Genomic DNA, 8,869 nt, shown 5'->3' with positions numbered 1-8,869 from the left:
TTCACGCTCTCCGGATTGGGTTTGCAGAACGGTTGCACGTAAGTAGTTTGTTCCCACCACAGCCACCGTAGCTTGCGTCTGGGCGAGGCGCAGGCTGGTACTGCGCGTGCGCGGAAGTAGGGGCGCACCCGATGGGGGTGGGGTTGGTGTGGCACGTGCGTGTTGTTCCAAGCTGCTGCTTTGGCCGAGGGAAGGGGTGTAGGGGTGTGCCTCGGTTAGTAAGGGTTCCTGTTAGTCACCGTTGTCGAGAGCCCGAGCTGAGCTCTGCTGCTTGGTGGCTGCATCCGCCCACGCTGCCTGGTCGGCACTGCCTGCCCACCCCCTCGCTGTTCTCTTTTCCGGAACCGGCTGCGTGGCCTCAGGGACCACAGACCTCCGATCGCGTGCACCGGGCCCCAGTTGCCTGTGGAGCACAGTTGCCCGTGGAATCCCGTAGCGGGCAGCTTGGCGGCGAGCGCGGTCGCAGGAGCAGGACTCGAGACTCGCCCTGATGCTGTGAATTCGGCTCGCCCCTTTGCTCTGACCCGACCCCCACCTGCTGCCAGGGCGCCACCTCTGGCCCCCTGTGGGTGCTGGCCCCCTTCTAGCGCCTGGGAGCCAAAGGATTCCAAGCGGAGATGCGAGAGGCAGGGCTCCAGATCTCAGAGGGCTGCGGGCTGCGTGTGGGGCCGGGTTTGCTGGGCTGGCATACCCGTACATGCGGAAGCCTGGCGAGGGCTCGTAAAATGTCTAATGTCGTCGCTTCAGCAACTTCCAAGCATCTCACGCTTTCAACTTCTTAGGTGCAAGAAGGCCTTACATATTTCAGGGTTCTGGCACACTGCTTGGAAAGGTCTTGCTTTATTGAACGTGGAAAGGGAGAAAATAGGAGAGCATTCTTTCCTTATGGAGGGAGATCCCCCTCCCCCACTTGCTGTTATAGACCAGGTGCCCTCTCTTCATATCTTGAAACTTAATCCCCAGTATGGTGACATTTAGAAGTGCGGTCTTTGGGAGGAGGTGATTAGTCCTGAAGGTGGGGCCCCCGTGAATGGGATTAGCGCCCTGGTAAGAGACCACCGAGAGCACCGTGGGCCAAGGCTGTCATCAGACTCTGAATCTGCTTGAGAATTCTGGCCCCTCCTTCCCAGTGTTTCTTCTTTGACCCCAGAATCGAGCATTGGAAACTGCAACATTTACCTTGAGTCACTTCTCTCTCCTTCTTTGCTTTAGTTTGTACCATGTGACCTATTAGGGGACTCACTGAAGTCACTGGTTTATGATCTGGCTGCCGCCATCCAGGGAAAGTTGAAGGGGGTGATATGGTCTATTTGCCGCTGTATCCCAGTTCTGTGCAGGGCCTGGCATACAGCTAGCACTCAATCATTGCTTGTTACATGGATGCATGAACAGGGCATCCTTTGCCTAGCTGTCTGGAACTCCCTGGATTCCAGACCTTTCTGTGAAGCCTGCACCTCTAGCGACCACTGACCCTGATAGTCCCGCAGCCTTGCAAGTAGCATCCTATGCACCAGGCGAGCCAGAGTCCCTCTCTGATGCTTGTGGGGCCACCTCATGTATTTGGCAGAGGGCAGAGACTATGTCACTGCCTCTGCCAGAGACAGGGCCTGGCTCTGGTCCCTCACTCCTTGGGCCTGGGACTCGGTCCTGCAGGGACACTTCAGACTAGCCATTTTGTAGCTGCGTGATTCTGCGGGGAATAATGTAACCTCTCTGAAACTCCTGTGGTCTTTTTTTTTAATTTTTTATAAAATATTTTATTTATTTATCTTTGGAGAGGAAGGGAAGGAGAGAGGAGAGAAACATCAATGTATGGTTACCCTTCGTGCGTCCCCTGCTGGGCGTTGGCCTGCAGGGAACTGGCCTGCAACCCAGGCATGTGCCCTGACTGGGAATCGAACCGCGATTGTCTGGTTCGCATCCTGTGGTCTTTTTTACCTGCAAAATTTGTCCATTAAACGTGTATTTTGCCCGGCTGTTGTGAAGATAGCACGCAGTCAGGGTCCACAGTAGGTGCTTAATAAAAGCTGCTGTTACTACTGATTCTTGTTGATGGCGCCTTGGAGTGGTCTCGCTAATTCCTCTGCTTTCGTTTAGGACTGACCTGGACACACACAGTGGTGTCTTAACTGGCTTCTCTTGCAAAGTCCCTTGCCCACACCCACAGCTCCCGCTCTAAAGCTGACCTGTTTGGTGGCTGAGCAGCGCCTTCAGGATGAAGTCTAGACTCTGAAGCATGAGTTTCCATTCCACCCCATCAGAAATGGGCGGAGGCCCCCGGCGGACCCTAGTCACCTGCAGCCTCAGCCCTGCCTGCTAGGAGTCCCTCTATCCTGACTATCCTGGGGTTATAGTTTCCTTGCATTTAATTTTTTTTTTTACTATCTGTGGATGTGTTTCTAAATAAGATAGTTATTTTTGTTTATGGGCTCTTCCAATGGAATCGTACTGGAAATTTGTTATTTCTTGCCTCTTTTGCTCAATGTTAGGTTTATGAGATTCATTATTTTGTAGCGTGTTGCTGAGTTCATTTTCATTGTACTATTCCATTGTACTAAATCACACTTAAAAAGTCCATTCTCATGTTGGACGTTTGGATTGTTTCCATTTGGGTCTCTTGTAGAAATATGCTTTGACAAACGAACACGCTCATAAATGCCTTTTGGTGTATGTGCACCCAGTTTAAAGGTACGTTTCTAGGACTGGGATGGGCTGTGTCAGTTTCACCGGGTGGTCCCCCCCCCCCGCCCCCAGGGCAGCAGAGCGGCCTCCCCTTGCTCAGCAGCCAGCACTTGGTGTCATCGGACTATTAAATGATGTTTTATAAGTTTCTTGCTGATGGTCGATTTAGTTTTTTCTTTTTCCTTCCAACCTTTGTTATTACAAAAGCTGTAAGAAACCCACCTCACAGAATGTCTTGACAAGATTCTCTAGATATATTCATATGTCCTCATTAGTGGGATGCTAAGTCTAGGCATTGTAAACGTCAGTCCTCATCAGACTTTCCTCCCCCAGAGCCCATGGGCACAGCCCAGAGCACCCCCCAGGGCTCTCCAACCCCATCACCTTCAAAGGGTCGTCAGTTGTACATGGGTCTCATTTTTGTTTTGATTTGCACTTATCCAATTATTAGGAAGTTTCACTATGTATTCATCTGTATTTAACAGCTGATTTTATTTTTTCGGTGAACACTGTTCCTGCTCACCTGTCACCTGTTTTCATATCAGATGGTCCTTTCCCTCAACTTCTGCAAGCGGCTCACTGGCCAAGGAGGTTGTAAATCTCTTTTTCATTTGCCACTGGTTTGGGGTTTTGTTTTAACTCTCAAGCTACAGAGAAAAAAATTGTGTTTGAATTGACTGGTTTTCTATTCTTTCTCAGCAGGTCTTTTCCACCTTCACTCATGCATCCTTTTTGAAATGTGGTTTAGCTTCCTTGACACATGGTAAACTGTGATTTGTATGGAAACCTCTGAGGCACCAGACGGAGGGCCTGCGTTAGGAACTGAGCTTCCTACTCCCAAGAGCATGTCCGTGGGTTCGTGTTTTCTTTCCTGTTTGAATGTCGCCTTCGCTGTGGACTCAAATGCCATTTGTATTGGGGTCTGCTTTTTTTAAATTCTTTTTATTTCAGTGATGTCTACTTATTTTTCTCCCGTATACAAACTTTTGAATTTTGCTCCTGCCTGGGTTTTACTAAGCAAACATTCCCTTTTCCTTACCCTGCAGTCTGAGCCTGAGCCTCACCCTGCGCACAGGGCGCGGCCCTGGGGACCTTTGAGCCAGGTTGTGGGGGAGGTGGTGTAGGTGTGGCCACTTGGCACAAGTCCTGTGATGCTTGGTTGAGAAAAAGTGCCCCATACGCTCACAAAACTTCAAGTTCAGCAGGGCAGCATACAGTAGGTAGGGCCCATATCTTGTGGCAAAGTCTGATCTCATTTAAAACGATAGTGTACGCGATGCCTGGGTTAGTTTGTCCTTAGTTAAGTAGTTCCAGTGTAAGCCAGCTGCAGGCCTCGGGGGGATCAGCGGCTGGGGGAGGAGGTGGACTGACTTGGGTCCAAAGGAGAACAGGTGTGGTATGACTCAGGCTGTCCTCCACCCTCAGCAGACGGCTCTGTTTGGCTCCGTTTTCGGGAAAGAACGGAGGTCTTGAAATCGCACAGCGCGGCTCATTTGCACTACTTGGATGGCGACCGCCCCTCTGAGTTCCGGCGTGTCCATTCATGCAGTCCTGGCACAGGCCCCGCTCCCAGGCCCACCTGGTCCTGCCGGCTGCCTGGGACCCTGTCGAGGGTTCTCAGGTGGTGCCTCCTCATCTCTGTGTGTCGCGTGTTTGCTCCCATACTTCTGGATGTCACTCTCAGACATTGCTGCTGGACTCTGTGCTGTGACAGTGGCGTTCACCCCCCTCCCCCCCTCCCCTTCCCGTCTGTGCACCTCCTTGCGGGACAGCTATCTGCCAGGCTTGGGACCACAAATCTTTTCTGACGTGCCCCCAAGGCTCTGTACTTGGCCTCCACAAGTTCTGACCTGGACATGGCCAGGCCCTCCTGGTGCTCAGAGGGGGCGGTGGTCTCACCTCAGGAGGCGTCTGCTGTGCTCACTGGGGGGTCATGCCCATGGTGGGAGGTGTGACAAGGACTGTCTGTCAGTCCCATGGAAGCACCTGTGAACTGGGCGGGTGGCTTGTTGGTGAAAACAGCCTGCTACCGGGTGATGGGTGGGTCGTACCAAGTGGCTCCTCAGAGGGGGAGCCTGCTGAGGCCCTGAGTTGCAAGCAAGAGGGGCCCCGGGCATGCCTCCCGGGTAAGGCAGCATAGCGGCTGTGACGGCCTTGGTGAAGCCTCCCGGGGGGGGGGGGGGTCAGGAGGTGCTGCTGTCACAGGGCCACAGGTGGCCAACGCCACCCCTGCGGGCGTTGCCAAAGAGACATCTGGCCAATTAATGCCAACACGGGCGTGCAAGGCCTGGAAAGGCGCCTGCAGGGTGTAGGTGAGGCGCCCTCACCCGGCCTTGCTCTCCCGATCCGTGAATCTCCCTCGCCCTCCCACCAAGCCATCCCTCGGGGAGCTGGTGGAAACCCAAGGGCGGCAACACCAGTTTCAGGAACCTTCTTTCCCGGCCGGTCTAAAGTGAGAGTGTTGGTGCCCCTCCCACCAACAGGGCCCATCACCGCATCCTGGGGAACCTGGGGCTGGAGGCCCCGAGGAGCAGGGGCTGGGGACTTTGTACCCTCGGCTCTCTGCCTGACCCACACACGTCCTTAAAAACACAGCCGAGAATTACCAGAAGCAGTCTTACCATGCCAGCTGGAGGGCATGGAAGGACAGGTAATGTTGCTGAGAGGAGGGGCAGGAATGAGAATGAGTCGGGGTGCCCTGCGGGCTGTCAGGGGGAACCGGTGTCTGCCTGCGCCCAGCCCCGTTCCTGGAGGCCAAGTAGACGGGGGTGGCGGAGTTTTCCGGACAGGCGGTCTGAGGGCGCCGGTGCACGCTGCTCCCAGTCCCAGCCTAACCACCAAATGACCAGTGGTCGAGACGAAGGCAGCGCAGAGATGACAGCTGGGGCTGTGCTTTCCAATCTCTCACCGTCAGAAGTGGATTTTACATCGCAGCGCACAGTGGGCGGTCATGCAGATCCACGCACATGCTGGCATTCGGGAGAGTGGCAGGACCTGGGGACGTGGCCAGCGCGAGGCCGTGACGGTCTCCAGAGGACAGAGATCGCTGGTCCAGAGCTGGGCGCAGGGGGATGAGGTCCCACCTCTTTCCAGATGTGCCCTAGGGCACCTTTTCCTTCTGTTGACCAGGGCTCCCAGCCAGCAGACCTTTGTAGCACGGCCAGAGGGAGCGTTCAACCAAGGCCATGAGGTGTTTGCCAAAGAAACCGAGCCACTGGCCTTCTCTCAGTCCCGCACGTGGATCCTCGGGGAGCAGGGCAGAAACGCCTGCTTCCCCAGTGGCCACTTCATTCCTCACAGAGGACTGGTCCTTGCGACCTCTCATCCAGGGCTCGCATGCATCCCAGGGACCCCAACAGGCTTTATTCCCTCACAGTAACATCCGTTGAACATATTTCTTTCACTGAATGTAATATCCCTGACTCCGCGTGTCTGGTTTTCTTGGACAAACTCTCCTTTCCCACCCTGTTTCCTGTCTGAGCCCTGGGGACATCAGCGTGAGTTCCAGCTTTGTTTCCTGCGTCTGAGTCTGTGCGCAGCATAGGGGCTGGCGGTCAAGGTCAGGGTGACTCCGTCCTTCAGGGCTGATAGGGGAGCTTCTGGATGGCACCAGAGGCCCAACCCCATCCAGAGTCTTCCGGGGCTCAGGCGTGCGGGGGGCATGGGGTTGGTTTGCAGGTGTCCCGCAGCCTGTCTCCCTGGCTGGGGGTGCCCGGGGCAGGTGGCAGGGTGAGCGGGGAGAACTGACTCCTGCAGTTTGTCACCTTCTGTCCCGAGGGTCCCTGATGCTGGCATTTGCAGTGTCTGCGGTTTCTGCGAGGAGGAGGTGGCCGGGCTGAGGAATGAAGTGTGAGCAAGGCCGAGCCTTCCTCTCCCACTGGCCCTCAGCTGAGAGGCAGGAGGCTGTGCACCCCTGGAGAGGCCTGGAGAGGCCGGCAGGGCCAGGAGACGAGGGAGGGCCCAGAGGGGCGGGAACCCAGCTTCACTCTGATGGCTCCCCGTCCCCTGCGATCGGGGACAGTGCTGTTAGTCAGTGCTGCTCCTCCTCCATTAAAGGGCCACCATGAGGATGAGACACAGCAGAGGGTGTCATTCACATTTGAAGGCACTAAACGTCTAATGCACCAGAGGGGAGAAGCGGGGAGGAGTGGTTACTGCATTAGACGTTCTGCGTGTCATAAATCCTACAAGGCGGCTGTCCCCACACTGTACAGATCAGGAGGTGCCACTCGGAACAACGGGGTAACTGGCCTGCAGACTCAAGGCTGGCTTCAGACGGGAACCAGCCTCCCGGTTCTGAGGCCCTCATCTTTGGGCCCTGACCCCCCAAACCCGCACAGTGAAGTGCTGCCCTCCCACTGGTAACGCCCCATGTGTGTCCCCTGGAGAACGTCAAACCCTCTAGAAAACTCTGATGGGCCGGAGAGACAGCCCGTCTCAGGGAACTCGGAAGGTAACAGACGGTGCACCCACAGCCTTGGGACCCCAGCTGCATGGTGGGGGGGGGGCGGTGAGGGGATGCTAATCTGTGGGCCTTGCTCTGACCTCCACTGACTTGGAGGTGCCCCAGGGAGCCCGCTTGCCAGAACGGGGCAGTCGCTGAGTATAGGACCAGCTATCAGGGTCCACACTGGGGTGGAGCAATGAGAATAGACATTGTTTTAAAAGAGGGACAGGGCAGGAGAAAGCCCACAGGTGGGGAGTGGGGCAGAAAGGGGGGGCAGCCATAGTTGCCCTTAGGACTTGCGTCCGGAATAAGGGCGTTTATGATGGAAGGGAGTCCCGAGCAAAACGGAGTCGCCCCACAGAGAGGGAGCCCTCTGGCTGCCGTCCTGTGCCCCCCGCCCCGACCGTGGCCACCTTGTCACTTCCCACCGAAGGCTCCACTTTGCTCCCTCTGCATTTCCTGTTGCAGCTGCTCCTTTCAAAGCCAGTCGCTTGAGTGGTGCCCACAGCAGGGCTGAAGTCCAGTGGAGGGTCGGGGACAGGGTCAGAGGGCACGGCTTCCACCACCTCTGCAGCAGGATCTGACTGTGGAGCCCTCCCCGAGGTGGGCAGGGCACAGAGCACCTCTTCATGGATTTCTCCCTCCGCTGCTGCTGCTTCGCATGGAGTCACTGGGGAACCACTGGGGGGTGGTCCCAGCCTCCCCGGAGGGGGGCTCTTGTTCAGCCCCCGCACTGCAACAGATGTGAAAATGGATTCTGATGCCGTTGCTGGATTTTAAGCAAAAGCTTATTTGCTTAATTCATAGCCTGGACACCAAGTATAGCCCATGGCAAGAAAGGGACAAGTCAGTATGACAAACTGCCACTCTCCTTGCCCAGAGGCTCACACGTGGGGCAGACTGCCATGCGTGTGGGCTTGTGGCTTTGCACTAGCAACAATTAGTGCCTGTTCAGCACTTTCAAAAGCCAGGCCCCACCCTAAGCACTCTGTATTATTAACCTGTTTCATCTTAACGAGCTTCACAGGCTGGGAAACTGAGGCTGAGTACCTTGTCTGGGGTCACCTGAGAGCAGGTGCCTGAGCTGGTGTGACGCCCCCCTCTGCATACTGTCTCCCCCATATGACCATCTATCTGTGCAGAGCGCTGGGATTGCACCTGTGGGTGGGCTTCTTCCTTGGGGCCTTGGCTGCTCCTGGGGTGGACGCCCACCACTTCGGCGTTCTTCGCTTTTGAATTCTCCTCTTCTCAAACGCTGTATGGGGTCAGGAATACACAGGGATGAGTTCTTGGTGTTTAATACATGAAGGAGGCCAGGCCCAGCTGGACTCTGCCCCAAGGCAGGGCTTTCGGAGGGCCCTGTAGATGACGCAGGTTGTGAACCAGGGCATCTGCTGTGGGACGGTTACTGCCTTGCCCGTTCCCTTCAATGGCTTCAAGGCCTGCCATGTAATTCCTCTAAATACATTTCAGGGGACGGAGTGGCTTAAAACACCCCGAGGGTGGGTCAGCCGCATTAAAAGAGGGAGGAAGGGCCAGGAAACAAACTTGCCTGCTGCTCCTTAAGTCCCCCTTGGTGAAGCCAAGTGCCGCCTGCCTTTTCCAGCGCCTGGCTCCAGCGTCCGGTTTCAGAGAGCTGTTGAGAACCAGGAGTGAGCCTCGACGCCTGCTGTTGGAGCTCGAACACAAACCAAGAGAAGCTCCGAGGACACGCGGAGAGACCTGACCCGGCAGAGCTGC

The 8,869-nt window shown here is 55.8% G+C and overlaps 1 protein-coding gene across 2 annotated transcripts in view; it reads left to right on the top strand.

Annotated features, from left to right (window-relative positions):
- The window catches only part of RXRG (retinoid X receptor gamma), a 112,097-nt gene that overhangs the window by 5,570 nt on the left and 97,658 nt on the right, over nucleotides 1-8,869 (top strand). The window lies entirely within an intron of this gene.

The sequence above is a fragment of the Sturnira hondurensis genome, unplaced genomic scaffold, assembly GCF_014824575.4.
Source record: "Sturnira hondurensis isolate 20B ecotype Veracruz unplaced genomic scaffold, ASM1482457v3 Scaffold0022215, whole genome shotgun sequence".
NCBI lineage: Eukaryota > Metazoa > Chordata > Mammalia > Chiroptera > Phyllostomidae > Sturnira > Sturnira hondurensis.
This window is presented reverse-complemented; position numbering and strand designations above follow the sequence as displayed.